This window comes from Canis lupus, chromosome 23 (assembly GCF_003254725.2).
Source record: "Canis lupus dingo isolate Sandy chromosome 23, ASM325472v2, whole genome shotgun sequence".
Classification (NCBI taxonomy): domain Eukaryota; kingdom Metazoa; phylum Chordata; class Mammalia; order Carnivora; family Canidae; genus Canis; species Canis lupus.
In genome coordinates this window covers 33,164,958-33,189,874 of record NC_064265.1, presented here as the reverse complement: position 1 = coordinate 33,189,874, position 24,917 = coordinate 33,164,958, and the positions used below count along the sequence as shown (strand labels likewise).

General features: G+C 36.3%; 1 protein-coding gene across 8 annotated transcripts in view; it reads left to right on the top strand.

Annotated features, from left to right (window-relative positions):
- STAG1 (stromal antigen 1) overlaps positions 1–24,917 on the top strand; it is a 393,923-nt gene that overhangs the window by 34,992 nt on the left and 334,014 nt on the right. Inside the window, exons 1-2 of one of the 8 annotated variants that reach the window (XM_049099672.1) lie at positions 2,389–2,717; positions 19,037–19,213. The exons of 4 other annotated variants lie outside the window; for them this stretch is intronic. The gene's annotated coding sequence lies outside the window, so the exon portion shown is untranslated. Of the gene's footprint in view, positions 1–2,388; positions 2,718–3,708; positions 3,893–19,036; positions 19,214–24,917 lie in introns of those variants that run through there. 3 more of the 8 variants (XM_049099671.1, XM_049099669.1, XM_035704781.2) reach the window with 3 other exon arrangements.

Genomic DNA, 24,917 nt, shown 5'->3' with positions numbered 1-24,917 from the left:
GAGTGAGAGCTCGAGTAGGGGTGGGTGGTGGGGGAAGAGAGAGAGAGAGAGAGAGAGAGAGAGAGAGAGACTCTCAAGCAGACTTCCTGCCAAGCACGGAGCTTAACATGGGGCTCCATCTCATGACCCTGAGATCATGACTTGAGCCAGAATCAAGAGTCAGACTCAACCAACTGAACCCTCCAGACACCATGTGTTCCTAATCTTAAAGATTTTCAGCTTTTTGCTGTTACGATATTGGCTGTGGGCTTGTCATATATGTCATTTATCATGTTGAAATGTGTTTTCTCTGTACATACTTCTAACGTAAAAGTTAAAAGTTCTTATGAACGGATTTTGAATTTGTCAACTATTTATCTGAATCTGTTGAGATGATCATAAGATTTTTATCCTTTATTTTGCTAATATGGTATCTCTCATTGATTTGGGAATGTTGAACCGTCTTTGCATCCCTGGACTAAAATCCCACCCACTTAATCATAGTGTATTATTGATTCATCTATATTCATCAGAGACATCGGCTGGTAATTTTCTTTTCTTTTCTTCTTTTCTTTTCTTTCTTTTTTTTTTTTTTAATGTGGTTTCTTGTCTGGTTTTGGTATTAAGGTAATGCTGGCCTAGTAAAATTAGTTTGGAGATAGTTCCTCCTTTTCAATTTTTGGGAAATGTGTTAGAAGGATAGATATTAAATCTTTGAATGTTTTGTAGAATTTACCAGTGAAGTTGTCTGGCTCTGGAGTTTGGTTTGTTAGGAGGTTTTTGATTACTGATCCAATCTCCTTACCCAAAATTGGTCCATTCACATTTTCTTCATGATTCAGTCTTGGAAGATTTTGTTTCTAGGAATTTATGCATTTCTTCTAGGGTGTCCAGTTTGTTGGTGTATAATTGTTCACAGTAGTCTCTTACCTTTTTATTTCTTTGGTATCAGTTGTAACTCCTCTTTCATTTCCTTTTTTTTTTTTTTTTTTCATTTCTGATTTTATTTGAACCCTCTTTTTTTTTTTGGTTGGTAAGTCTGCTAAAGTTTTGTGAATTTTATGTTTTCAGAGAATCAGCTCTTAGTTTCATTTATCTTTTTTTAAGTCTCCATTTCATTTATTTCTGCTCTGATCTTTATAATTTCATTCTTTCCACTAACATTGGGCTTCACTTGATTTTTTTTTTTTTTTTTAAGATTTTATTTAGTAGAGCAGAGAGCACATGCAGAGAGTTAGGGGGAGAGGGGCAAAGGGAGAGGGGGAAGCATACCCCCTGTTGAGCAGAGAGCCAAATGGGGAGCCCCCAGTCCCAGAACCATGGGACTATGACCTGAACTGAAGGCAGTCGTTCAACTTACTGAGCCACCCAGGCACCCCTGATTTTCTGATTACTTTAAAGTTAGATTGTTTGAAATTTTTCTTGTTTTTGAGGTACGCCTGTATTGCTATAAACTTCCCTCTTAGGATAGCATCTGCTGCATTCCATAGATTTGGTATGTTATTTGGTTTTCATTTGTTTCAAGGTGTTTTTAATTTCTCCCTTGATTTCTTTGTTGATCCATTGGCTGTTCAAGTAGCCTGTTGTTTAGTCTGCACGTATCTGTGATTTTTCTTGTATTTTTTTCTTGCAGTTGATTTCTAGTTTTATATCATTGAGATAGGAAAAGATGCTTGATGTCATTTCAGTCTTCTTAAATTTATTGACAGTTAATTTGTAGTCTAACATGATTTGTATTGGATAGTGTTCCATGTGCACTTGAAAAAACTTTTCTACACGTGTTTATTAACAAATTTTTGTGCCATTGTTTCCTTCTGATTTTTTTGACTGGATGATCTATCCATTGATGTACATGGGGCGTTAAAGTCCCCCACTATTACTGCATTGCTATCAATATTTCCATTTATTTATTTATATATATTTTAAAGATTTTATTTGAGAGGGCAAGCATGAGTGATAGGAGAGCATGAGTGGAGGCGGAAAGAGGGGCAGAGAGAGAGGGAGAAGCCTACTTTTTGCTGAGCATGGAGCCTGATGCAGGGCTCAATCCCATGATTCTGAGATCATGACCTGAGCTGAAATCAAGATTCAAATGCTTAACCAACTGAGCTACCCAGGCACCCTGGGTCTTGTTGTTTTAAATCTATTCAGGCATTCTGTGTCTTTTAAAGTATTTAGTTCTTTTACCTTTAATTATTAGTGGGTATGTATTTGCCATTTTGTTGTTTCTCTCTGTTTTGTAGTTCCTATTTTTTTCTTCCTGTGTTTTCTTCCCTCTTGATTTGATGACTTTCTACTTAAGGACAGCAATTTAACATTCTACTTTCAATGTAATGATAGTAAGTAAAGTTTGCATTCTAAAGCTCATTTATTTACTCCTCTTCCCCACACTTTGTTTTTAATGTAACATTTTGTAGTTTTAAATTTTGTGTCTATCCTAATTAACTATTGTTATTTTTACTACTTCTGCTTTTTAATCTGTATACTAGTTTTATAAGTGATTAATCCACTACCTTATCTTACCTTCATCAGTGAGATTCTTTTTTCTTTTTTATTTTTTTATTTATGATAGTCACAGAGAGAGAGAGAGAGAGAGAGAGAGGCAGAGACACAGGCAGAGGGAGAAGCAGGCTCCATGCACCAGGAGCCCGACGTGGGATTCGATCCCGGGTCTCCAGGATCGTGCCCTGGGCCAAAGGCAGGCACCAAACCGCTGCGCCACCCAGGGATCCCCATCAGTGAGATTCTTTACTATTATATGTCTTTTTTCTTTTTTCTTAAGATTTTGTTTATTTGGGAAAGATAGAGTGTGTGAGTGGTAGGGAAGGGCAGGAAGAAGCAGACTATCTGCTGAGCAGGGAGCCCGATGGTGGGGTTAGATTCCAGGACCCTGAGATCATGATCTGAGCCAAAGGCAGATGCTTAACCCAGTGAACCACCCAGGTGCCTCTCATCTGTCTTTTTCTTATAATGTTTTTTCCAACTTGAAGTGCCTTTAACATTTCTTGTATGGCTAGCTGGTTTAGTTGTGATGAACTCTTTGATTTTTGTTTATCTGGACAGCCTTTTATCTCATTCTGAAAGTACTTTAAAAAAATATTTTATATTGTTAAATAATTTCCTTACCCAGTGTGGGGCTTGAACTTAACAACCCTGAGATCAGGAGCCACTTGCTCTACTGACTGAGCAAGCCAGAAACCCCTTCTCTTTCAATTCTGAATGGTAACTTTGCTGGGAAAATATTCTTGGAAGTTTTTTCTCCCATCAGTGCTTTGAATACATTATGCATCTCCCTTTTGGTATGCTAAGATTCTGCTGAGAAATGTGTTAATAGTCTTATTGGGGGGGGGGGTCCCTTGTATATAAGAAGTTTTTGTTTTTGCTTCTTTGAAATTCTCTCCATATTTAAGTCTTGACATTTTAATTGTATGTATTGTGTTGTGGGTCTCTTCAGGTTTATCTTCTTTGAAACTCTGGGCTTCCCGGATTTGGGTATTTGTTTCCTTCCACACGTTAGGGAAGTTTTTAGCTATTTCTTAAAGTAAGTGTTCTGCCCTTTTCTCTCTTTTCTTTATGGAATCCTTATAATGTGAAATGTTATTCTGCCTAATGTTGTCCTGAAGTACCTTAAGCTAACTTCACTTTTTAAAATTCTTTTTTTTTTTCTCCCCTCTGTTTTGGTGTGTTAACATTGCCCTGACTTCCTGATTGCTCATTGTTTCTTATGCTTCATCTAGTCTACTGTTGAACTTCTCTACTGTAGTTTTCAGTTTGGTTATTGTATTCTTCAGATTTGGGACTTTGGTACTTCCTTATGTTCTCTGTCTGTTGCTGAAGTTTTTGCTGTTTTCACTGATTCTTTTCCTGAGTTCACTGAGCATCATAATAACCATTACTTGGGACTCTTAATCAGGTAAACTATGTATCTCCATTTCATTAGTGTTTTTCTCTGGGGTTTTATCTTGTTCTTTTGTTGGGAACATATTCCTCCTCTTTCTGTTGTCTGACTCTCTGTGTTTGTGTCTGGGTATTAAGCAAAACAGCTATCTCTCACAGTCCTGAAGGAGTGGCCTTGTGTAGGAGATGAATCTTATCCTTTAAACAAACTTGCCCTAGCTCTTGGCTTTCTTTAGTCTTTGTAATTGTCTAAGCTGCCTGATTTATTCTTCATAGGTCCAGTTGTTGAGGAAGTGCCAACATCTGCGAGTATTCCAGAGGGAGGGATCTCATTCTGCCTCTAGTTTCAGGCTAATTAGAAACTAGACCTGTAGGCAGGCAGCAGCTTTTAATTTATCGGAGATATATACAGTCCAGTGGGATGGCATTTGTCATGCTGGACTCCAGACCAGGGAGTCTGTATGTGTCCTCTTGGTTGACAGTTGTAAAAATCAGGGCTCCTGGAGAATGTGAGCTCTTGTGGGAAGTACTGGCAAGGTGTAGAAAGGCCAGGGGAGAATGCAGAGATGGTGTCCACTGGTCTGTGTTCCCTGAGAGCACATTTATAGCCTCCTTGTGAGGGGAAATTCTGAGTCATGCTCTTTAGCTGAAGCTTCAGTATAAGGAAGTAGATCTCTGCACAGGAAGATTGGGGATGTGTTTTCTTCTGTTGTCTGTGCAGTGCTCTGTGGTTGGTAAAGTGCCAAGATCTGTGTTTCTGTTTCAGACCCACTGAGGCCTGAAGCACAATTCTCCCTGGCCATTAGGGCAAACCATTAAAGAGCATACCCTTTGTGAGCTTTGTACAGCCACTGGCTTTGGCAGGGTAGTGAGGGTTTTGTGGGAGCAGGGCGCACTTAGAAATGTTACCAGGTTAGAGGGAGAGTGTAAATATGACTCCTGCTAGCACTGGTGCTAGCAATGTATGAGGACTATGCAAAAATGATGCCTGTCAGTGCCTCTACCGTCAAGGGAGTTCTAACAGTCTCCTTTTCCTTTGGCAGATGCCTTAATATTAGCAAATGAATCTTCAGTTATGATTCAGGAGCTTTTTCAAACCGCTTTTTATGCTCGCCCCCAGGGCAAATGAATCCTTGTGTGAGCCCTTTAATAGTGAAGTCTCTGTTCCCTATAGCCCTTCTGGTCCTCTTGGATATAAGCCCCATTGGTTTTCAAAGCTTGGCATTTTAGGGGCTTATCTCTGGTGAAGATCCCTAGAGTTGAGGTGCCTGTTGTGGATCACAAGTCCTTCACTTCTCAGAGAGAAACTCTCTTTGTAGGATCCTTCCTGATTGTATTTTGTCATGCTCAGGGTAGGATTGTAGAGGAGACTATGCCTATCCTTCAGGTCTTGTCATAGCCCTTTTATCCTTTGTTGTAGAGGAGCTGTTCAGCTAGTTTTCAGATCTTTTTCAGAGGTAATTTTATATGTAGCTGTAGATTTTTTTTGTACCTGTGGGAGGAGGTGATTTAAGATCTTCTCACGCTGCATCTTGAACCACCTCCAATGTTCTTTTTAAAATATTTGGTAGAATTCACCAATGTAGCCATCTAGACCTGAGCTTTTCTTTGGAAGTTTTTGATTATTGATTTTCCTGTTACAGGCATGTTGAGGTTTTTTTTCTTCTTGAGATCATTTTGGTAATTTCAGTGTTTTTACACATTTGTCCTTTTCATTTAGATTATCTAATTTGTAAGTGTATAATCATTCATAGTGTTATTCTCTTACAGTTTTTTATAAACTGTATAATTTAATATCCATATGAGAGACTTAATACCCATATGAGAGACTGATAGTACAGTAGTCCTTCTTTTTATCCATGGGAATACATTCTTGGACTCCCAGTGACTGCCTGAAATTATAGTTTATAGTCAACCCTACATATAATATGTTTTTTCTCATACATACACAGCTGTGATATACCTAGTTTATAAACTAGGCACAGTAAGAGATCAATAATGATAAATGTACAATAGGACAATTATAACCATCTACTCTAATGAAAGGTATGAGAATGTGGTCTCTAAAAATATATTATTGTACTATGCTCACCTTTTTCTTGTAATGATATGAGATGATAAAATACCTATGCGATAAGATGATAAAATGCCTATATGATGAGATGATAAAATGCCTAAGTGATGAGACAAGGTGAGGTGAATGACAGTTATTGTGACGTAGCATTAGGCTACGATTTATCTTCTGATAAGTCAGAAGGAGGATCACCTGCTTTTTTGGACCATGGTTGACCACAGGTAATTGAAACAGCAGAAAACAATAAGGGTGTGGGGGTTGGGGGGACTAATGTCTTTACTTTCATTTCTGATTTTCTTTATTTGCATTTTGTTTATTTTTTTATTAACTAAAGGCTAATTTTTAGTTTCATTGTATTTTTCTATTTTCTATTAATCTGTGCTCTAGTTTTTATTATTTCCTTCTTGATGCTGGCTTTGGGCTTAGTTTGCTCTTTTCTGCACTTACTTTAGGTATAAAGTTAGGCTATCAATTTGAGGTAATTCTTCATTTTTAATATAGGCAATTACAGCTATAAATTACTTTTAATGCATTGTTTTTGTTATATCCTAATGTTTTGGTAACATTTGTATTTTCATTTTCATTAGCTTCAACTTGTTTTCTAATTTTCCTTGAGATTTATTCTTTGAACTATTTTTTATTTAAAAGTAGATTAATAGCCACCTGGGTGGCTCAGTCAGTTAAGCCTCTGCCTTTGGTTCGGGTCATGATCCCCTGGGATTGAGTCCCACATTGGGCTCCCTGCTCAGCCAAGGAGTCTGCTTCTCTCTCTCTGTCCCTCCATCCTGCTCATGCATGTGCATGTGTGCTCTCTCACACAAATATTTTTTAAAAAAAGAGTGGATTCATATTGCTAATTTTCCAGGTTTTCTTCTGTTATTTCTAGTTTCATTCCATTGTGGTTGGAGAAAATACTTTGTAGGTTTCAGTGAATATAAATTTATTTAGGATTATTTTGTTGCCTAACATATAGTTAATCTTTGAGAATGTATTCTTGAGAAGAGTGTATATTCTCCTTTCGGGTGGGATGTTGTGTACATGTCTGTTATATCTAGTTAACTTATAGTATTGTTCAGGTCCTTGCTTTCCTTACTGGTCTTCTATCTAGATGTTCCAGCCATTGCTGAGAGTGTGCCTTTTGAATCTCCAAGTATCATTATCCAACTATCTGTTTCTTCTTTCAGTTCTCCTTGTTTGCGTTTGTATTTTGGGGCTTTTCGCTTGCTTATAATTGTTATTTTCTTGTCTAATTAATCCTTTTATCAATATCCAGTGTCTGTTTTTTATAACAATTTTTAGCTTGAAATGTATTTTGTTTGCTATTGATATCAACATACCAGTTCTCTTTTGGTTACTAGTTGCATGAAAGATCTTTTTCATTTTTATTATTTTTTTTTAAATTTATTTATTCATGATAGTCACACGGAGAGAGAGAGAGAGGCAGAGACACAGGCAGAGGGAGAAGCAGGCTCCATGCACCGGGAGCCTGACGTGGGATTCGATCCCGGGTCTCCAGGATCGTGCCCTGGGCCAAAGGCAGGCGCCAAACCGCTGCGCCACCGGGATCCCTCTTTGTCATTTTTAAAAGTTTTCAAGCTATTTGTGTCTTTGGGTCTGTGGTAAGTCCCTTATAAGGAGCATATTAGAAGATCATATTTTAAATCAGTTTTGCCAATCTTTGTCTTAACTGATGAGTTTAAGCCTTTTACATGTATAGTGTTTACTGGTAAGAACTACTGCCACTTTACTGTTTGTATGTGTTACTGAAACCTCTGTTTTATTATCTTTGTGGTCAGGCAGTGACCTGATAGTTCCTTGAGTGCTTGGATCTAGAAAAGAAAGGGAAAAAAAGTCTTAAATTTCTTTAACAGATGTTGCCCAGGAAGCCACTTTAGCCAATGGAATTGAAATAGTGGCTGGCCTCTGTGGTAGTCCCACAGTTATTTACCAGGCAGATACACTTAACCCCATTTTTTGGAAGACATGAAGCCCCTTTTGTCCACCCTAGCACGAGTAAGCTTCACCAGGAATGTAAACTGCCATACCTATACGTGTTTGTCTCTCTGCTGGTTGGGGGGAATGGTGGCTACTACACAAAGTATAGAAATTCATCAAAATTTACTAGCCTCTTTGTTCATTAAGCGCTCTTGTGTTAGGGCAATTGTTTGACTAGACTCCAGAGTTCTAAAATAATTGATTCTCATAGTTCTTGCCAGCTCAATATTGTTTCAGTGGTGGGACTGATTCTTAGAGATTCTTTCTCTGCCATCTTCTGTGATGTCATCTTAACTTTTACTTTTATATGCAGTTCACTCTTGAGCAATAGGAATTTGAACTGTGCAGTCCACTTATGTGGATTTTTTTTATAAAGACAGTACTGTAAATGTATTAACTATTACTTTTAAAGTATGATTCTCTTAGTATTTTCTTTTTTTCTGGCTTACTTTAATTGTAAGAATACACTAGGTAATAATACAACAAAAATGTATTCGTTGACTGTTTATGTTGTTGGTGAGGCATCTGGTCAATAGTAGGCTGTTAGTAGTTCAAGTTTTAGGGAGTCAGAGTTATATGTGGATATTTGTACAAGTCAGAGCCCTGACCCCCATGTTGTTCAAGGGTCAAGTATATTGACATTTTATTTAAACAATTTGCTGGCGAAAGCCTGTGAATGAGCCTGAATAATTGAAGTGAATTTTATTTTATTTTTTTATTTTTATTTTTATTTTTTTAAATTTTTTTATTTATTTATGATAGTCACAGAGAGAGAGAGAGAGAGAGGCAGAGACACAGGCAGAGGGAGAAGCAGGCTCCACGCACCGGGAGCCCGACGTGGGATTCGATCCCGGGTCTCCAGGATCGCGCCCTGGGCCAAAGGCAGGCGCCAAACCGCTGCGCCACCCAGGGATCCCTTGAAGTGAATTTTAAGTTTTATTTTGAGTGATCATATAACTGAAGTTACAAAGTTATATTTGCTGATTTAATATTTAATATTGGCCAATATTTGTTGGAAATAATTTTAACTATTAGTGATTTTTATTTTATTTTGTTTTTTAAGTTTATTTTAAAGATTTTATTTATTCATGAGAGACACAGAGAGAGAGGTAGAGACATAGACAGAGGGAGAAGCAGGCTCCCTGCTAGGAGTCTGATTGCGGCACTTGATCCCAGGACCCTGGGAACATGACCCGAGCCAAAGTCAGATGCTCAACCACTGTGAGCAACCCAGGTGCCCAATGAATTTTATTTTAAATTAATGTAAAAGAATAGCCATATTACATTTGAATCCATAAAACCTAACTCGTGTAGTAAAATTGAGGGCAAAGAAATAGATCTTCATTTTTTATGATGTTAATTAATATACTGCATTTGAAGTTTCAAAGGGTTAAAAAAAGAATGGATTTGTAAAACGATGGTAGCTACTTTCTATTGAGCTACTGCTGTATTCTTAGAATACCAAAAGATGCATTAGATTATCTGTTTTTATCCTCATACCATTCCTGTGAGGTAGGTATTTTCGCTTTTCATTTGAAAAAGTTGATGCTCAGGGAGGTTAAGTGTATTAATTTGGTGGGGGAAGGGGATGTGAACACCATACTAGGTGTTAAGTCACAGAGGTAGGAAAATAAGTTCAGGTCTTTCCAGCTTTTTTATTTTACTGAGCTGCTTTTGATAATGACATATAATGACTTTTAGGACTTGCCTGAAAAAGTAGAATGAAGAACTACTTATTGTGTAGGACTTTTTTCCTATGATGAGATATTAGGTACTGAAGCTTTCATTGAAGTAGCGCTTCTTTTTTGGTAAGGTTTTTTACGTAGTTCACCTTTGAACAACATAGGTTTGAACTGCATAGATCCACTTATATGCTGATTTTTTTTTCCAATACGGATATTAGAAAATTAAAAAAAAAGCTTGCTTCTGAACCATGTAGCCTAGAATTACTGAAAAAGTTAAGAAAATGTGAAGTATGTCATGAATGCATAAAGTGTATGTAGATACTCATCTATTTTTTCTTTTGCTACCATAAAATATGCACGAATCTATGATAAAAAGTTAAAATTTGTCAAAACTTATGGACACAAATACAGACCATAGTTGGTGCCAATTGCAGTCAAGAGAAATGTAAACAAACATAAAAATGCAGTATTAAGTGATAACTGCATAAAATTAACTGGTACATAACGGTTCTATTGTAATAATTTCGTAATGACCTCATGTTGCTATTGTAGTGAGCACAAGTGTTGTGAGTATTTACTTAAAACACTAGGTGACATTAATCATCTCTACGTGAGCAGATCATCTTTCCTGTAAATTGCATATTGTAGTAAAAATAGTGATCTCTTGCTGTTCTCGTGTGTTTTTTTGTCGTGTTCAGTGCAACACCGTAAACTTTGAATAACACCATGGGACCCATTCAAAGTGCCACTCGTGATGTTGGAAGTGGTCCCAAGCAGCAGAGAAGAGTTATTATATTACAAAAAGTATTTGAATTGCTTGATATATACTGTAGATTGAAGTCTGCATCTGAGTTCCCCACCATTTCAATATAAATGATTCTAGCATAAAGGCCATTGTTTAATAAAAGAAGTAAAAAGGAAACTTACAGAAGTTGTTGCTGTACTTACACCAGCAGGTGTGAAAATCTTGCACTTTTTGCAAAATATTTTGTATTGAAAATGCAGTTTTATGCATTATTATTGTAAAAATGATTCATCTATATAGATTCTAATATGACTTGAGAAAAAGTGAAGTAATTATATAACATCTTTAAACAAAAGGAATGTAAAGGATCTGAAGTTGGAGAATTTAATGTGCCAGCAAAGGACGGTTTGATAATTTAAGAAAATGGGTTGCCTTAAGAAATGTCAAGAGAATAGGAGAAGCAGCTTCTGTTGACCAAGAGACAGCAGATGAATTCCCAGATGCATTAAAAAAAATCATTGAGGAGAAAGAAAACTGCTTGAACAGATTTTTAATACAAACAGTAATGCCTTATTCTCCAGGGAGGGGTGGTGGAAGCTGCAAGGGACATTTATTAGTAAGGAAAGCAACAAGCACCAGGATTTAAGGCAGGAGGGGATAGGCTAACTTAACTGATCTCAAGACTGTCCTTACCTGTGAACCCTTGAAGGGGAAAGAGCTATCAGCTGCCAGTCTTGGTTGTACAACAAGAGGTATGGATAGGGGATGCCTGGGTGGCTCAGTGGTTGAGCACCTGTCCCTTGCTCAGGGCGTGATCCCTCAGTCTCAGGATTGAGTCCCACATTACGCTTCCTGCCTGGAGCCTGCTTCTCCCTCTGCCTACATCTCTGCCTTTCTGTCTCTGCTTCTCTCTCTGTGTCTTTCATAAATAAAATCTTAAAAAAAAAAAAAAAAAAGAAAAGGTATGGATAGTGAGAATCCTTTGTCTGGATTGGTTTCATTGATGCTTTGTTTTTGAAGTCAGGATATACCTTTGCCAGTAAGGGACTGCCTTTTAAAGTTCTTTTAATATTGGACAATGCCTGTGGCCACCCCAGAATGCCATGACTTGAACACCAATGGCATTGGAATGATTTACTTGTCCTCAAACACATCTCTAATTCATCCTCTAGATCAGAGAGTCATAAGAACCTTTAAAGCTCATTATTCACAGCATTTTATAGAATGGATCATTAATACTGTGGAAGAGAATCCTGAAAGAGCATGAAAGTCTGGAAAGACTAGACCATTGAAAGTGGATGGCAGGAACTGTGTGAGATGCTTTTGTGTCATCCTTATTGCCTTGGTATTCATTGTGTAGAACGTTGTGTGCAAGACTTGTATAGAAAGGGATAGTCTGTGCTTCATAGGTATAAGGTTAGTGATATTTAATATCAGATTAATAATGTGTTACTTTCCCTACTGTTGTAAAACTTTCTTTCAAAGAATTACATTACTGTACAATATGTTTCTGTCTTGTAATTGGAGAAATTGCATGTCAGCCTATCATCACAGGTAAGTAGTTTTTTTTTAATGTTTCCAGTGATATGTTATGCACATGACTAATATTGTATGTCATAACAGTTTTATTTTTTAAAGGTTTATTTATTTATTTATTTATGATGGGGGGGGGGTGGGCAGAGACACAGGAGGAGGGAGAAGCAGGCTCCATGCCCGGAGCCCGACGCGGGACTCGATCCCGGGACTCCAGGATCGCGCCCTGGGCCAAAGGCAGGCGCCAAACCGCTGAGCTACCCAGGGATCCCCCTCATAACAGTTTTATAATGATTCATTTGCTAATGTATAGACTAAGCTACCATGAAGCAATTGCACTGGTTATGCTAGGCTATCATGAAGAAACCATACTGTTGCTTTTTTGTTATTAGTGAAGAATTGTTATATCTATAAAAAATATGAATTTATTTTTCACAATATCTTTTCATTTTGATGTCTAGTATTAATAATACTAAAACATTAACAGTGTTTTGTATCATATAAGATGATGTTGATTTAGGTACTGACAGATGATTCATCTTGTAAACAGATGACATAAACTTACAGTATCCGTGAATACAACATAATATTGTAAATGTATTTTCCTTATGATTTTCCGAGCACTTTCTTTAGCTTTAAGACTACAGAATATAATACACATAATGTACAGAATATGTGTTAACCAACTGTTTATATTGTTGGTAAAGCTTCAGTTCATTTCAGTAGTTTATATGTGGATTTTTAACTTTGTGAGAGAGGGTAAGAGGTGTGCTGTCTCTAATTCTTGAATTGTTCAAGGGTCAACTGTATGTATACATACATAGACATTTGAGGATAGAATACTGGTATGGTATGAACTGGAGGTTAGGATTTAATGAGGAACTAATAAAACGTTAAAGGAGAAAAATCAGTTTTCACAAAAAGTTTAATATATTTTCTGGACAACTTGAATATTTTAAAAATAAAATATACTGGGATCCCTGGGTGGCGCAGCGGTTTGGCGCCTGCCTTTGGCCCAGGGCGCGATCCTGGAGACCCGGGATCGAATCCCACATCAGGCTCCCGGTGCATGGAGCCTGCTTCTCCCTCTGCCTATGTCTCTGCCTCTCTCTCTCTGTCTCTCTGTGACTATCATAAATAAACAAAAATTAAAAAAAAAAAATATACTTAAACCTTTTTAGATGTAATCACTCAAGATAAGGATTGTTATGTCTACTTAAAATATTTGAGATAGTACGTTTATTTTTTTAACTTTTCTTGTTTTAATTTCTTGCTATTAATCCTGTTATAAGTAACAGAATCATATATTCTATAATTGGAAGGGGCTTTTGAAATAATTTAGTTATGTATGCCCATTTAACGGATGGAAAAACTGAGTTTGAAACTCAATTGAAAACAGTTTATTGAGGTTAGAAACCCACAGATCCTTCTTAAGTCTTCTAAATTGCTCAAGATAGGAGTGGAGATAGCGTGAGCACTCAAAAATCATTTTCTATAAATAACAATTCTAGTAAAAGTTTATTCTAGACAGAGGAAAAAAACAGTTTGGGAAGTATGCTAAAAAGGAGAGGACCTACAAGGGCATTGTCATATTATAGGCATGTTGAAGAACATAGTACCATATCTGAGAAAAGGAAGAATAAATTTTGCAATTGCAGTGCAATTTTGAATATTCCAAAGTAAGTTTATAGGCATTAGCAGGTGAGAAGAATGGAGGAGGATATAACATGGTAACAAGCATAGAATTTTGAAGGTGCTCACATGTAGACATAGTGTGGCTACTTGATAGGTCCTTATTATTTCTTAGGAGTAATCAAACCTATTTGCTATTAACTCCTTACTGGCTTCTCTGAAAGTATTTTTCATTTAGAAAAGCCTAGATGGAAAAAAAAAAAAAAAAAGGAAAAGCCTAGATGTAGAGACTTAAAGATTATGAATCACAAGCTATCATTGTTTATTTCGTCTGTTTTAGTTCAGTGGTTATTGGGGTTGTATTATATCAAAAATGCCTAGGGGTGTTTTTTGAAAAGCATATGTCCATTTATAGCCTCTCTCTGGTAAATCAGAATATGTAAACATATATGGTCAGTATAGAAAGGAAGATATTTTACAATTTGGAAAAAAACTACCCAGTGGACTTATTCTGCATCAGCTTCCTACCTATTTACCAAAAAAAGAGGTTAAAAAAGAAAAAGAAAAAAAAAAAAAAACAAACTAAAGTCTTTTGTCGGGCAACTTGGGTGGCTCAGCAGTTCAGTGCCACCTTCAGCCCAGGGCCTGATCCTGGAGACCCAGGATTGAGTCTCACATCAGGCTCCCTGCATGGAGCCTGCTTCTCCCTCTGCCTGTATCTCTGCCTCTCTCTCTCTCTCTCTCTCTCTTTCTCCCGTTCTCCCCCTCTCCCCTCTCTCTGTGTCTCTCATGAATAAATTAAAAAAAAAAAAGTCTTTTGTCAAAAAACCAATGAACAAACAAAAAGCAGAAATAGACCTATAAATATGGAGAGCAAACTGATAGTTGCCAGAGGGAAGGGGGTGGGGGGAAGGGCAGAATGGGTGAAGGGGAGTGGGAGATACAGACTTTTAGTTAAGGAATGAATAGGTTATGGGGATAAAAGGTACAGCATAAGGAATGTAGTGAATGGTATTGTAATAGTGTTGTATGGTCACAGAGATTATGTCTACACTTGTAGTGAACATATCAAAATGTATATACTTGTTCTATCACTGTTGCACACCTGAAATTAGTGTATGTCAACTATGATTCAATTAAATTTAAACTACTTGATATAATTATTCATTACAGTATTTAATACAAAAATCTGTCAAATAGAGGAAAATAATTTGGCTGGAGTCTGAGCAAGAGTGTTTTAAAATAATAAGGGTGAAGGATGGGAGTTTTAAAATATGTTTACTTAAAACTGAAATGGATTGTTGTTTGGGAGAGGAGATGTGACATGGAACGATGTATTACAGAGAAGGACTTGACCCGCTAGCTTTAGGAAAAAAAAATAGAAGTGGTCAGTGAATCTTACTGGGTAGCAAATAAACTATGAAAGATAGAATGAGGTATAGCCCTTTTGCCTTTCCTTCCCTTTCCCTTTCTCTTTCCCTTTCCTTTTCCCTTTCCCCTTCCCCTTCCCCTTCCCTTCTTCCTTTCTTTTCTTTCTTTATTTCATGAGAGAGAGAGGGACAGAGACCTAGGCAGAAGGAGAAGCCGGCTTCCTGTGGGGAGCCGATGCAGAACTCAATCCCAGGACCCTGGGATCATGCCCTGAACCAAAGGCAGATGCTCAACCACTGAGCCACCCAGGTGCCCCAGGAGTGACCTTTTTATTTAAAAATTTTTTAAATAAAAAATTGATTCAAACGTGTTAACCAGATGACAGGCTCTATTGTACATAAGTAAACAAGGCAAAGATCTCTGTCTTAATGGAAATTACATTTCAGGTTGGGGAGGAGGGTATAGTATAAACAATAAGTAAGCATAAATAAATGAGAATTGATAAGTATTCTTGTAAAAGAAAAAATAGAACAAGGTAAGAGGATTAAGAATTGTTGGGTGGTGAAAGGTTGCAGATTTTATTATAATGATAACAATAAACATTGAGAACCAAAGACCTGAAGGAGTAAATGCCTGATGTAGATATCTGGTGGTGAGAAAAGAGCTTTGCAGGTATCAGGTGGTGATGGCAGTGTAGGAAGTTGTATAATACTAACCAAGAGTTTAGGAAATATTTCTAGGCTAGACATATAAAATTGAGATCGTCATTTTAGATGATATTGAAAACTGTAAGACTAGGGGTTATCTGTAGGGACTGAGTGTAAGTATAAAAAGCACCATGGGAGGATGCTTGAGTGGCTTAGCAGTTGAGTGACTGCTTTGGCTCAGGGCATGATCCTGGAGTCCTGGGATCAAGTCCCACATTGAGCTTTCCTGCATGGAGCCTGCTTCTCCCTCTGCCTATGTCTCTCTGCCTTCTCTCTTCTCTCTGAGTCTCTCATGAATAAATAAATAAATAAAGTATTTAAAAAAAAAATAACCACCATGGGTTATTTTGCGCTTGGATCTGTACTCCAATCTTAAATGATTGGGGAGGAGAGGAGGAGGAGGAGGAGGATCCAGTAAAGGTACCAGCAAAGAAGCACAGCTAGAAGAAATGGAAGCCAACAAATGTTTTCAGTTTTGACTATACTACTGATGGATCAAGTTAAGATGAGGACTGGGTATTGATCATTGGGTTTAGCAACAAGAAGTTAATGACGATATTGAGTAGCTTTTTTGGTGCCATAATGAAGAAAATGCCTTATAGTGGGATTAAGAGGGAATGGGATGACAGATGTTGGAAATAAAAAGTATAAACCATTCTTTTGAGGCATTTTGTTACAAATGGGATAATAAAAATAGGGTAGTATCTAGAGTACAACATGGGCTCCAGACAAGTTTTTTTTCAGTGAAGCAGGAAGTTGAGCAAAAATAGGAAAAAATTTGTTGGAGGATTTAAAAAAAATTTTTTAAAAAGATTTATTTATTTATGAGAGAGAGAGAGAGAGAGAGAGAGAGAGAGAGAGAGGCAGAGATACAGGAGGAGGGAGAAGCAGGCTCCATGCCGGGAGCCCGACGTGGGACTTGATCCCGGGACTCCAGGATCGCGCCCTGGGCCAAAGGCAGACGCTAAACCGCTGAGCCACCCAGGGATCCCCTTTGTTGGAGGATTGAAGACAAGAATTTCACCATGGGTGACATGGTTGTCTAGGATAATGGAAAAGTAGATGGTCATTATTTTTTTTCCAGAGATCTATAAAATAGAGTATGAGATTCACTTTACTCACTTTATTATTATTATCTACCTCTTTTCTGAAGAGGTAACTACTGTTAATGGCATGTCTGTATCCTTCCATACTAATTTTTCTAGCTACTTAGAAATGTATATTTATACATACATACAATTAAAAACAAGATATAACTGGGCCGTGTAGGTTTGAATATGTTTAAGTCCTAACTTCTGGAACCTGTGAACGTGACTTTTGGAGAAGGGGCTCTGCACATATAATTAAGGATTCGAAGATAAAGTCATCTTGGGTTAGGGTGGGCATCAAATCCAGTGACAGTTGTCCTTAGAAGACACAGAGAAGTGGGTCATGTGATGACAGTAGATATGGGGAGAAGGTGCTGTGAAGATGGAAGCAGAGATTGAAATTAGGCAGGCCAGAAGCTAAGGAGCATTTGGGAGCCCCTCAAAACCTGGAAGAGACAAGGAAGGATTTTCCTCTAGAGCCTTTGGAGGTAGCAGGGCACTGGCTGTACCTTAATTTTGAACTTCTTGCCTCCTGAACTGTGAAGAATAAATTTCTGTTGTTTTAAGCCACCAAATTTGTGGACTAGGTATAGTAAAGGCTTATACTATACATCTTTTTCTACACCTTTTAACTTTGAAATCTTGAGCATCTTTCATGTTACTGTGTATGGATTTTGTTCTTATATAGCAATTGCATTGTAAGTCCATCAGATGGATCTATTATGCGTGGCTGACATGTCCATGCATTGTGTAGCATGGAGATTTAGTTTATTTCTAGTTTCTATTCCTTCAATATACAGTTATGGTGTAGATTTGTGTTGCTCAAGTATATTCCTGTCAAAATCCTAGATCTGCCAAATATGCTCTCATAAAAGATTGTAATTTATATTCCCACCTTTAGTTTGAGTGTTGCCAACACTATTATGAATCTTTAATTTATCTGATGGATAAAAAATAGTATATTACTGTTTTGTCACACTTGACCATTTGTAAATATTTCATCATACTTAACCATTTGTAAAGCTTCCTAAAGCTCATTGTTTAAAAGAAAATACCAGTTATTTAATAGACTTTAAGTGTATTTTAAGTGACACTCATAACTTTCTTTTCTTTGCAGTTGACAGTTACCTTCCTTTATTAGTTTAATCAAATTCAAGGATAAGTTTACTCTGACATAAAATGTTGAAGAAATAAAAAAGAGAGCTTTGTAACCTTTGAAGACAAAAGTAGAACTTGTGAATGTAATTTGACATGTTGACCTTAAAATATCAAGTAGTTGTGCAATGATAAAATTGTTTAGCTCACAGAAAACTGGTACTGTGTGACCATTAGAAAGCCAGTTTTGGCATGAACTGCAGCTGTTACCACTTAAAATCATGAGTTCTAGATACTTCTCACACCATTCTTCTTTGAACACTCTGCCTAGATTTTTTACTTTCCTCCTCCTTTTTTTTTTGTATTTTATTTTTTTAAAAATTTATTTATATATATATATATATTTATTTATTTATGATAGAGAGAGAGAGACAGAGACAGAGAGAGGCAGAGGCAGAGACAGGAGGAGGGAGAAGCAGGCTCCATGCCGGGAGCCCGACGTGGGACTTGATCCCGGGACTCCAGGATCGCGCCCTGGGCCAAAGGCAGACGCTAAACCGCTGAGCCACCCAGGGAACCCCTTTTTTTTGTATTTTAAACTCCACTCTTGTATGTGTGTGCAGATTTAATGCTTGAAAGGTAGCTTTTATCTTTTTCTGAAGATGTTGGGAAATTTTCGTTTATCTTTTTATTCAGGAAAATTATAGCTTATATTATCAGTGAAAGTATGGATGTAAACCATGATGGGGACTTTTCATAATAAAAATCCTGTATCTTGTGAAAGTGAAAGAAATCATCATAATGATCTTAATTAACAAAATATATTCAGGGCATCGTAGGTTATTTTAAATGAAAGCTAACTGAAGAAGAAAAAATTGCTCTTATGTATAGGAATAGACTTAACAGAAAATATGGGTACTGAATTGAATTGCCACTTGGTACCTACTTTGAAACTAAGTAATGAGTTACTTAAGAAACTCCTATATAAACTACCTCTTCCAACGCCAAAGATTTAATTCATCCCATGGCTCATCTTTTAGTAAGTCTCCTATTGTTGGGATAGACTTGATATCTGTTGATTCCTAGGTCTGTGAAAGATGGCCCACACTTAGCATGCTCGGTCTAAAACTATTCTGATATATTTATTTAATTTAGTATACTTAGTAAGTTTGGTGAACTTTGTTCAGATTTACAAAACTTTTTATATCCTTCTTTCTACTTTTTGTCTGCCACAGGAAATAGGGTGAAAAATGGCAAACTCATAAAATTAGGAAAGGCTAAATGGCATTTTGGAAATGGTCACGAGGCAAGTCAACAGCATTTAGGAATTAAAGTTCTTGTCTTGTTGGATGTGAACATAGTTATGAAGGACACTGAAAAACACTGAAGAGCATCAGACCAATATAGTCAAGGTATGATGAGAAAATGCAATTGACTAATTTTCTAAATAGGAGCAATTATGTGGTTTGATCTCTGTAGTAAGACAACTGATAAGCAAATCTAGAGGCTGTGGAAACTGTAAGCACAAGTACACAAAAGTATTTTCTAAAATAGGTAGTTCACTTCTGTTCAGATGTTAAAGTGAACAAAATAGGAAACAGTTTCTTGATTCTTAAATAAAGCCCATATAATTAAATTGTTAAATACAGAAGCTTAGGAATGAAGATTTTTTTTTTACCTGAGTCTCCATGGGACCAACATATTTGCTAGCATTTATTATTCTTAAACCTTCTAAAATGATCCCTCACAACAGATTTTTATTTATTTATTTTTAATTTATTTTAAAGATTTTATTTATTTATTCATGAGAGACACAGAAAGAGCAGAGACACAGGTAGAGGGACAAGCAGACTCCCTGCAGGGAGTCCTATGTGGGACTTGATCCCAGGACTCCGGGATCACGCCTTGAGCCAAAGGCAGACAGACGCTCAACCATTGAGCCACCCAGGCGTCCCAACAGATTTTTACAAAGAACCCCAGTTCTGTAGAAGACTATATTTCCTGAAGTAGTGATTTCCCAAGCTTTATGTAGGTTACAATAACAAGAGGAAAGTGTATTTTCCACAAAGTTATTTACTATTTTATGATATACGTATTCCAAGAAGAGAAAATTATATCTTCAGGAAGTAGGGGTTTACCTTAAGAATTACTTTGCAACTATTATTCCAGGAATAAGTCTTTTTTTTTTTTTTAAAGAATTTTATTTATTTATTCATGAAAGACACACACAGAGAGAGGCAGAGACACAGACAGAGGGAGAAGCAGGCTCCATGCAGGGAGCCCGATGTGGGACTCGATCCCGGGTCTCCAGGATCACGCCCTGGGCCGAAGGCAGGCGCCAAACCGCTGAGCCACCCAGGGATCCCCTATTCCAGGAATAAGTCTTAAAGTAAGGGCTCAATCACTGGTCTTTAGGAATTAATCTAATAAAATTGCATTGAGAGGTAGGAGAGTTTAGGCTTAAACCTCGACTTTGTTGCTTATTTGATTTTTGAGCAAATCATGTAGCTCGTTTAGTTTCCTGTTCTCTAAATTGATTAATGATGAGTATTAATAGGGCTAAGAGAATGTATCTGAAAGTGATTTGTAAGCTATCAAGTGATACATATGTAAAGATGCTTGTTATATATACATACATAGTCCACTTCTAAAGGTCATAAAATGGAAAGCCAGAGGGAAGTAGAAAAAAGAAAAAAAAAGTTTAGGGGCACCTGGGAGGCTCATTCAGTTCAGTGGCTTGTTGGCTCAGGTCATGACCTCAGGGTCGTGAGATTGAGTCCCACATCAGACTCTGCATAGTGTGTGGAGCCTGTTTAAGACTCCCTCTTTCCCTCTGCCCTTCCCATCTTCTCTCTTTAAAAAAAGATTTAAAAGTGGACTCTTATAATATTAAAATTTCAAATAAAAATTTATCTTAGTTTCTAAGGTTTGCAAAGAGTAATGCCAAGATAAGCTGTTTATAGCAAAAGTTGACATTTGGCTCAATGATCATTTATAATTCAAATGTTTTTAAAAAAATTGAAACAAACAAGACTTGTATTAGTGCTAAATGTCTAGTGATTATTTCTATAGTTATGTGTATATCATAAAAGATATATGACTGCAGATATCTTACTTGCACTAAATTTACCCCATGTTTATTTAAACATTTCATATATAGTTCAGTTTCTATAAATATATGCTATAACTCTTCTGTTAAACAAGATACACATCCAGGGAATGCAGTCAAACTGAGGAAGTTTTGGTCCCTTCATTTTCTATTCCTCTTAGTTGCATAACTCCACATTTTAAAGTGTCTGGGTTGTGTTTAATTTCAAAGAGTTCATGTAAATGAAGTTTATCACAGTCATAGGTGGTTGTCAGTATTTGTGATTGGATGCTTATTTTCTAAACCAGAGGTCCTTAGGTAACTGCCATTAGAAACAACAGCTGCTTGTTAAAAATCTCTGATGCTTATCTAAGACTTACTGAATAAAAATCAATCTTGGTTATACACTGGAATTATCTGGAGAGTTTAAAAAATACTGATGGCTGAATCCCACCCCAAGAGAATTTATTTAATTGGTCTGGGTTGTGGGTACTGTTTTAAACTGTATTAAAATTACCCGGAGAACTTCTTAAAATGGAGATTTTTGGGCTCCAAATGGAGAGTTTGTAATTTAGTAGGTCAGGGTTGGAGCCTGAGAATTTTGTAGTTCTAATAAATTGGCAGATGATGTTGTTACTAATCCTGAGGCCACACTTTGAGAACTGTACTCTGAGGATGTAAACCACCTGTTTAATTTGGAGACTATGTAATATTAAAAAAACAAGTCCATAAGGAATATAGAAAATGTAATAGATTTCAAAGTAAAAACTGTTAAGTGTGGTAAACTCTGAATCTTAATTTTTAAAGCAAGAAGAATATTACTATATTCATTATATTCATAAGGCTAAAATCTTTAGAGTTCATTTATACTGAAAAATCCCCAATACTATAAATAATAACTTAGCAAAAAGAATATCCTCAGAGATGTTAAAGAAAACAAGTGTTTCTGTCAGGTTTATTGAGGTAACAGTAAAATTTACTCTTTCATGAGTTTTGACATATGGAACGTTTGTGTAACCATCAACCAGAATCACAGTGTAGGAGTCCTAACACTTCTGTCATGTCCCTGTGTGGTCAGCTCCTTTTCCAAACTAAGTTCCTGACAATCCCTGATGTCTTTTCTCACTTTGTAGTTCTGCTTCTTCCAGAATGTCATAAAAATGGAATCAGCTAATATGTAATCTTTTCATTTTGGCTTCTTTTAGTAAGTATAATGCATTTGAGATTCATTCATGTTGTGTTTATCAGTCCATCCTCCCTCCCTCCCTTTCACAGCAATTTAGATTCACAGCAAAATTGAGCTGAAAGTGCAGAGATCACATATAACCCCTTCTTCCCTCATGCATACACAGCTTTGTCCTTAGCAACAGTGGTTCATTGTTTCTATTCAGTGAACCTATGCCGACATGTCATTTTCACCCAAAGTCCATAGTTTACATTAGGATGAATCCTAGTTCATTCTTGCTCTTGTACTTAGTGAGTTTTGACAAAAGTATAATGGTATGAATCCACTATTATAGTGTCATACACATACAACAACAGTTTCACTGCCCTAAAAATCTGTGCTTTAGCCTATTCATCTCTTCTCCTTCTTTAACCCTTGACAACCACTGATATTTTTAATGTTCTCTATAGTTTTGTCTTTACCAGATGCCATGTAGTTGGAATTACAGTATGTAGTGTTTTCAGTTGGCTTTTTTCCTCTCAGTAATGTGCATTTAAATTTCCTCCATATCTTTTCATGACTTGATAACTCATTTCTTTTTACTGTTGAATAATACCTTTATGTATTCACTTGCTGAGGACATGGTGGTTACTTACAAGTTGTAGCAGTTATGAATAAAGCTGCTATAAACATCCATGTGTAGGTTTTTATGTGAACATAAGTTTTCAGTTCATTCGGATAACTTTCAGTTGCTGGATTGTATGGTAAGAGTATGTATAGTTTTGTAAGAAACTGCCAAATTGTCTTCCAGGTGCCTGTACCATTTTGCATTCCTGCCAGCAGTGTAAGAGAGTTCCTATAGTTCTACATTCTCATCAGCATTTGATATTGTCAGTGTTCTATATTTTGGCTATTCTAATAAATGTGTTAGTATCTTGTTTTATGTGATGTTGAGTATCTTTTTGTATGCTTATATGCCACCTTTGTATCTTTTATGAGCTGTCTGATCAGATCTTTTGCACAATTTTTAATTGGATTGTTTATTTTTCTGTTGAGTTTTAGGAAATCTTTGTATATTTTAGATACAGTCCTATATCAGATATTTGTTTGCAAATATTTTCTACCAGTTTTGGCTTTGCTTATTCTCTTGACACTGTCTTATGCAAAGCAGAAGTTTTAAATTTAACGTTGTCAAATTTATCAGTTTTCTTTCCTGAATTGTACTTTAATTTGTTCTTGCACCAAATGTTGACAAGCTTCGTTTTCTCCATTTGTATTGTATAACCTTTACTCTTGTCAAAGGTTGGTTGACTGTATTTGTTGGTCTTTTTCTGGGGTCTGTATACTGTTTTATTAATCTAGTTTACTGTTCTTTTGCCAATAAATAGTATCTTGATTACTGTAGATTTATATCATCTTAATTAAAGGTTGGTAGTGTCATTTTCCTGAGTTTATTCTTTTTAAATGTTATGTTGGCTATTCAGGGTCTTTTGCCTCCCCATGGAAAATTTGGAATGTTTGTGGTATACTTGCCAGATTACTTGCTGTGATTTTGGTTGAGATTGTGTTGAATTTATAGATTAAGTTGAGAAGAGCTAACATCATGACAATATTGAGTTTTCCTATTCACAAACATGGAATTATCTTTTCATTTATTTGGTTCTTGGAGTTCTTTCATCAGAGTCTTACAGTTTTCCTTACGTAGATCTTATCTAAAGTTTTTGAGATTTATACCTAAATCTGTCTTTTTTTTTTCCTGGGTACTAATGTAGATGGTATTGTGTTTTAATTTTATATTTCACTTGTTCATTACTGACATATGGGAAAATGATTGGCTTTTGAACATTAACCTTATTTCTTGCAACCTTGCTGTAATTGTTTGTTAGTTTAGGAGTTTTCCTATTCTTTCAGGTTTTCTATACAGACAGTCCTGACATCTGCAGTTAAAGACATTTGTTTTATTTTTCCCATTCTATGTGCCTTTAATTTCCTTTTTTTGGTCTTATTGCATTAACCAGGACTTCTAGTACAGTGTTGAGAAAGAGTGACGAGAAGGGACATCCCTGCCTTGTCCTGATTTTAGCAGGAGAACTTCTGGTTTCTCACCATTAAGTGTGAGTTTAGCTGTAGACTTGTTTTTTCTTTAATTGTATTAAAATACATATAACAAAGAATTTATCATGTTAATTTTGAAATGTGAAAATACGAAACACTACTGAAATCTACATTCTTGTACAACCAATCTCAATTCTTTTCATGTTGTAAAACTGAAACTTAGATACCTATTAAACAATTATTTTTTTCCCCTCCCTGCAGCCATTGGCAGCCACTGGCAGCCACCATCCTTTCTGCCTCTATGAATTTAACCAGCCTAGGTTATATAAGTAGAATCCTGTGAATATTTATATTTTTGAGATTGATTTATTTTACCTAGCATGATGTCCTCAAAGTTTGTCTATGTTGTAGCATGTGTATTTCATTCATTTTTAAGAGTGAATACTATTCCACTGATGTGTATACCACATCATTATCCATTCATCCATCCATTTGTGTTGCTTCTGCATTTTGCTATTGTGAATAACGCTGCTCTGAATTTGGGTGTACAGATCCCTCTTTGTAACGCTGTTCTTAGTTCTTTTGGATATATACTCAAAAGTAGAATTGCTGGATAATTTATACCACCTTTAATTTCATTTGGCAGCATTTTGTAGTTTTTAGTGTACAAGGCTTTTGCTTCCTTTATTACATTTATTGTTAAGTACTCTTTTTGATGTTAATGAAATTGTTGTCTTAGTTTAATTTCAAATTATTCACATTTAGTGTATAGAAACACAGCTGCTATTTCTGTACTGATATTGTATCA